Genomic DNA, 7,694 nt, shown 5'->3' with positions numbered 1-7,694 from the left:
TACCTCAAGCAAAGCTTCACTTGGGCCTAGCACATTTGCCTTTGATCCCATGGTCAAAGACAAAATGTTGTGTTTAGGATGGTGAAAGTCGTGGCCTTGAGACTCTTGTGTTGACCGATAATCATCATGTGGTTTTTCGGGACCATTGTGTGCTCAAATCGTATCTAAGGTCGCTGGGGGCCCCCGACTCGATGTCTTTGGCAATCCCTTAGCTTGTCTGGTGAGAAATCGAATTGCGAGTCCAAGTCCCGAGCCATTGGTCTAGAATTTGCCCTGAATGTTTGTTGAGGCGAAATCTTAAGTGAAATTTGACTTGAGAAGTGATCATAGGCTCTCCTTGATCCAAATGATAGTTGAACAAATTCCATAGCCTACCAATGATATGATCCCTAGTTAACCCTTTTGAGCCTTAGACCTTTTTCTTTCAAGAACCATGTTACAAGCCTATACCCGTTCTAAAAGATACCTTCTCTTGGCACCCGATCTTTCCTTGAGCACATGGCAAAAGTATAAGTTTGGGGGGAGAGACGAGGATGACAACAAAGTGGTATAAGGCACAAAAGGAGGAAAAGGAAAGGCAATGAAAAAGAAAGCAAAGCAAAAAGACAAAACGAATGCTCAATGTGAAAAAGAATAAAAACGGATTCAAGAAAAGTAAAAGAAAGAAAGGTGTGGAAAGTTGAAAAAGGAGAAAAGAATTGAAATGCATAAGAAAGAGTGACAATGGGTCTCTCTAACCCCTTGGAAAGAGGTGAAATCACTACAACAAATTTGATTATCAATGTCGAATTATTTTGCCACTTAAACGTCATATTTCGTCACCAAAAACCTTTTGCGACAAAAAATAATTTGTCAATCTTTTGTCCCGAAAACACCGTCACTAAAAGTATACAAAGACAATTTTGCGGTTCGTGGCTAAATCAAGTTGTGTTAGTGACGAAATTCTTTTTCATCCCCAAATGCCTAGTACCTGTGACGAATTTGTTTGTCAAAAAAAGTATAAAATATTTGTCGCTAATAGCGTATTTTGTCACTAAAAAAATTATCGATGCCGACGAAACTACCTTGTCACTAAATATTTAGTTTAATTAGTGACGACGTTGATTGTCTCTAAAGTTATATGTATTTCGTAGTTAAACTAACATTATTTCGTCACTAAATACTACCTTTTATGTACAAAAAATAATTCATTCCCAAATATATAAATTAGTAACAACTTTGCTTTTACAAAAATAATTTACAATTTGTAGTTAAAAACTATTATGTCATCGCCAATTTTTTTTTTTTTTTTTTTTTTTTTACAATGCTAGTTAAAATTAACATGGAATACGAATCCGTAAAATGATAATTCTGGGAGACGAATTACTTTTGTCAGTAAATGTGGTCAATTTATGATGAACATTTGATGACGTCAAAATTCGTAGTGATACTATTTATAATAATTTTCCATTAATTCAAGAATGTATCATTTACTAAATGAAAATAACATAATAAAACATGGAAGGTAACAACAAAATTCTCACCCATGATCACATAATTAAGAACTAGTACTATATTGAGATAATATTTCATTACAAACTCCTTAATATAAAACACAATAATAATTAAAATTCATTCAACAACATGAGGTCAAATAGAAATACAATAATTTAGTAATAAACTAAAGAAAAAAATATGCTGCTTCCTCAAACGCTAATGTAACCACTTTTCTTGTAACTTTGCTCTTGAATAAATTTTAAACTTTCATGTACCTGTGGAAGAAAAAAAATAAGTTTAGTACATTTGATAACATAATTTATCAAAAATATATTTTTAGACATTAGTCATATCATATTTTAATTTGTGAAGAAAATGTCACGACCCGGATTTCCCACCCTCGGGAATCGTGATGGCGCCTACTAATAGGAGCTAGGCAAGCCAATTAATTTAACACTTCTCTCAATATCATTAACAAAATAAAGAAGAACGAGACAATTAATATAAAAGCGGAAGTCTCGAAACATAAATAACAGAAACCAAGTGCGGAATTTCAAATACGCCTCTACCCAGATCTGGTGTCACTAACTCACGAACTTCTACTGAATACTAAATACAAAGTCTGAATGAGAATACAGTACTATCTGATCCGATACAAGGAAAATCAAACGAAAGACAGAGATAAGAGAGACTCCGGGCCATGCGGACGCCAGCAAGCTACCTCGGAATCTCCGGACTGAAGTAAGCTCCCAACGCTCCTACTGCTGACCAAAGGCTCCTGCTCCGGTACTATGATCCGTGCAAAAAGCACAGAAGTGTAGCATCAGCACAACCGACCCCATGTGCTGGTAAGTGCCTGGCCTAACCCCGGCGAAGTAGTGACGAGGCTAGACAGGACCTACCAAAAACAACCTGTGCAGATATATATATATATACAAAGGCAACAGAAATAACAACAGAGAATATCAACTAAAAAGGGGGAAGGGGGCATGCTCGGGGAAAAATACAGCGAATACAGATCAACGGATATAACGACGAGACTATCTCAATACCATAACTCATATATAAGTGGTCGGCGCGACACACGATCCCATTTCTTAATTCATAAGTGGACGACGTGCCACACGATCCCATTTCATAATATATAAGTGGTCGGCGTGCCACACGATCCCATTTCATAATATATATATAAGTGGACGGCGTGCCACACGATCCCATATTACAGTTCAAAATATCTGACTTTGTAAAGAAGGCCCCATTAGGGAAATTCGACAACATAACACTTTAACCCGGCAAGGGTACAGCTAACAACCCAAATATCCCGGCTAGGGAGAGTACATAATAATAGTCTACACGTCCCGGCAAGGGAATAATCACAACACATCCTCTTTTAAATCACTTCTTTCTCAACTATCACATTCTTGTTCGAGCCAACGCTCGAAAATATACCAATCACAATTCTTCCTCAACCGTTCACATTATATGAAATTTATCAATTAAACAAGGAAGTTATGTCACATCATTCGAGTTAAAAGCAATTAAGACTCACGGTCATGCTAGACTCCGGTGCATAGACAACCGTCACCATGCCTATACACCGTACTCCACATTTAGCAAGTAGCAAATAACATCCTAATCCTATTCCCTCAAGCCAAAGTTAGAACAAACACTTACCTCGGTCCAAGAATAGCAATCAACTCTCTAATACCGCCTTTCCTCTACAATCCAACTCTGAAACAATGATATCTAGGCATAATTAGTTCAATAATATCAATAAGGGCTCAAAAACATAATCCCATAGCCTAGAAATGAAATTCCTATCATTCTTCCAAAAATACCAAAATTCGACACTGGTCCCACATGGTCCAAACACGAGGCTCGAACCCAAACCCAATCACTCATAACCCCACGAGTTCAAATATATAATTTATTTCAAGATTCGACCCCAAATTGAGGTTGAATCACCCAAAATCCCCAAAGACCTAACTCTACCCAAAACCCCCATTTTCTACTTTGATTTCAAGGTTTAGGGCTAGGAATTTAGTAATTAATAGAGGAAATTGAAGAAAACAAGTTGAACAATGCTTACCCAAGAAGTTTTGATGAGAGGGAGCTTCAATGGACGCCTAAGTGCTTGGAGAAGAAAGGAGTTCGTGTATTTTTATGAAAATCCCGAACTACTGTTCTGTTTTTAACTTAAAAATTCGCTGGGTCGAAATTGCCCTTCGCGTTCGCGGGAGAGGGCCGCGTTCGCGAAGGGTAAACTGGGTAAGCTATCGCCGATCGCGTGGAGACAGACGCGAATGCGTAGAAGGAAGTTGCTGGGGTCCAGGAACTGTTATACGCGAACGCGATAGGGAAACGCAACGCGCTGAAGGGAGTCTGGCAAGCTACGCGAACGCGGTCAAGTGTCCGCGAACGCGAAGAAGAAAAAGGACTAAACCCTCAGGTTCAGATGACTCTACGCGAACGCGAGGCGAGGGATGCGAACGCGATGAAGAGGGACCACTGAAGCTTCGCGAACGCGTGTTTGGAATGCGAACGCGAAGAAGGGATTTGCTGTGCAAAAATTGCAGAAAATCTGCTATGTTTTCTAAGTGTAAAATTACCCCGAACCACCTCCGAATCACTCCCGAGCCCTCGGGGCTCCCAACCAAACACACACACTAACTCAATAACATCCTACGAACTTACTCGAGCGATCAAATCGCCAAAATAACATCAAAAACCATTGAATCAAGCCCTCAAGATCATCATTTTCATTTCAAACTTCATTACTTCAAATTTTAGATATTTAGGTCCGAAACACGTCAAATGACATCCGATTTCGACCAAACTTTACAGAAAGTGCTTAACACATATTTAAGACTTGTACCGGGCGTCGGAACCAAAATACGAGCCCGATACCATAGTCTTTTAATCAATTTTCATTTCTATTTTCCTTAATAATTTCAGAAAAATAATTTCACAGAAAAATTAATTTCTCGGGCTCTCGACCTCGAAATTCGACTCCGGGCATATGCCCGAGTCCCATATTTTTCTACGGACCCTCCGGGACCGCCAAATCACGGGTCTGGGTCCGTTTACCAAAAATGTTGACCAAAGTCAACTTTAGCAATATTAATATCAAAATTCTTCAAATTTTTCACAAAGTTCACATATTTCAACATAAAAGCTTTCCGGCTTCGCGCCAGGACTGCGCACGCAAACCGAGGCAACTAAAAGTGAGGTTTTCAAGGCCTCGAAAGCACGGAAAGAGGAAGAAATCCGGTGATGACCCTTTGGGTCGTCACAGAAAATAACAGAATGACAAATTAGTACTGGCCGGTAGAAACTTAATCAAAGTTAGACAGTAAATATTTAATTCTTCTTTGACTGCAAATAACCACAAGAATTAAGACAAAGAGATATGAAATTAAGAGTAACTAATCTCTCAAAAATTAATGAACAATAGACAAATTTCTTCATACCTCTACAATAGAATTAAATCAATAAGAACCCACAGCATAATTGTCACGACCCGGAATTCCCTACCCTCGGGAGTCATGATGGCGCCTACTAGTGGGAGCTAGACAAGCCAAACCTTAATTACTTTTTTTTTAACAAATATCGGCAATCGCATGCAAACGATAGAATTTAACAATTAAGCAGAAGTCTTAAATTAAAGAATCTGAATAAAATGCAGAAGTACAACATAAGTCTCTACCCAAGAACTGGTGTCACAGTGTCACAGACTATCTAAGATCTACTACATACAAGGTCTGAAGAAAAATACAATAAACTGTCTCTGAACAAAAGATAATGAAACAGTGAATGAAGATAGAGGGAGACGCCAGGGCTCGCGAACGCCTGCAGGTCTACCTTGGGTCTCCGGGTGGACTGAAGGAAGCCCTCAAACTACGGATGATGTCCAATACCTGGATCTGTGCAAAAGAGCACAGAGTGTAGTATCAGCACAACCGACCCCATGTGCTGGTAAGTGCCTAGCCTAACCTCGGCGAAGTAGTGACAAGGCTAGGACCAGACTACCAGATAAACCTGTGCAGTTCAAATATATATATATATACAACGGAAAGAAATACAGGAAATAAACAGTCAATAAGGAAGGGAGGGACATGCTGTGGGGAGGCAACAGTTACAAATAGGAAACCTCAATATAAAGATAGAAGCAGCCCAAGAATTTACAGCGAACCAAGAAACGAATATCCAAAATAAACACACTTGAATCAACAACTGTTGCGGCGCGCAACCCGATCCTAATACATAACAACACTGTTGCGGCGTGCAACCCGACCCACGTATATCATTGTTGCGGCGTGCAACCCGATCCATAAATATTATTGTTGCGGCGTGCAACCCGACCCATAGATATCATTGTTGCGGCGTGCAACCGATCCACAATTATCACTGTTGCGGCGTGCAACCCGATCCTCAAATATTATTGTTGCGGCGTGCAACCCGATCCTCAAATATCATCGTTGCGGCGTGCAACCCGATCCTCAAATATCATCGTTACGGCGTGCAACCCGATCCTCAAATATCACGTGGTAGGCGTACCACACGATCCCATTTCATAATACTACGTGGTAGGCGTACCACACGCTCTCATTTCATCAATCACAATATAACAAAATAATCCCGGCTGGGGGACAACAATGTATAACTTCCCGGCAAGGGAACAACAACATAATAACATCCCGGCAAGGGAACAAAATGTCAAATCAAATGTCCCGGCAAGGGAGAAACATCTATAACCGCACTGGTCCCAACATCTAACTACCGCAGCTACAACCGATCCTGTTGCAACATCTAACTGCCACAACTATAATCAATCTAGTTACGACACCTATCTACCACAACTATGATCAATCCTATTACAACATCTAACTACCACAACTATAATCAAACTTGTTGCTACACCTAACTACCTCAGCTATAACCAACCTATTACAACACTTAACTACCTCAGCTATAACCAACCTATGACAGCACTTAACTACCTCAGCTATAACTTTAGTCATCACTCAACACAAGGAAGCATTAACCTAAGCGTCCATAATATCAATTAAGAACACAGTACAAGGGAACCACAAATCGACAATGGCCCACCAAGGGACAACATAATGATCTTTTCTCTCCTCACTTTTTACTTCACAATTCACTTCACAACTCGAGCCAATGCTCTAGAGGTTCAATTATCACTTATACTTTCGCAATTCGCTATACGACTGGAGCCAACGCTCCTCAATATCCATAAGTCACGATTCTTTCCACATCATTGCACAACAAATAGAAATAATCACCAAGGCATGAATAATACAAAGAAGTCATGGAAATCACAATATAGGACCCACGGTCATACTAGACACTAATGTATAGATACTCGTCACCATGCCTATACATCGTACTCGACAATTAGCAAGTAGCAAATAAGACTCTACTCCTATTCCCTCAAGCCAAAGTTAGACCAAACACTTACCTCGAATGCTCCAAACTCAACTCAATCCTCTAGTATAGCTTTACCCCTCGAATTCACCACCAAACCGCTCGAATCTAATCACAAATTACTTTAATGTATTAACAACTGCTACTTGAATCAATTTGAATGCATGAAAATGAATTTCCCAAAGTTTGTTCAAAAAATTCCCAAAATGCCCCCGGGCCTACGTGGTCAAAACCCGAGGTTCGAGCCAGAACCCGTTAACCAATTCCCCCATGAATTCAGATATATAAGTTATTTTGGAATCGGACCTCAAATTGAGGTCCAAGACCCCCAAATTTAGGAACCCTAGTTCTACCCTAAATTCCCAAATTCCCCCATTAAAATCTTTGTTTCAAGTTGAAATTATGTTTAAAGATGTTAAGGAGTAAAGAAAATAAGTTAGAAATCACTTACCAATCGTTTTGAAGAAGAAGAATCGTTTGGAAAATCGCCTCTTATGTTTTGGGTTTTGAAAAAGTGAAAGATAACCATAAATCCCGACCTTTTATACCCTACTGGAGGCTCAGCGCGGACCGCGCAAAAGTGCACCGCGACCGCGCTGAGGGACTGGAAATGACCCTCTCTGAACCCACCAAGCGCGGACCGCACTGATTTGGTGCGCGGCCGCGCTGGAGGAATGGACCAAAACTCCCACTCTCTGAATCTCCCAGCGCGGACCGCGCTGATATGGCACGCGGCCGCGCTGGGCGACCTAGGACTACTGGCCCTCTGAACC

This window comes from Nicotiana attenuata, unplaced genomic scaffold, assembly GCF_001879085.1.
Source record: "Nicotiana attenuata strain UT unplaced genomic scaffold, NIATTr2, whole genome shotgun sequence".
Classification (NCBI taxonomy): domain Eukaryota; kingdom Viridiplantae; phylum Streptophyta; class Magnoliopsida; order Solanales; family Solanaceae; genus Nicotiana; species Nicotiana attenuata.
This window is presented reverse-complemented; position numbering follows the sequence as displayed.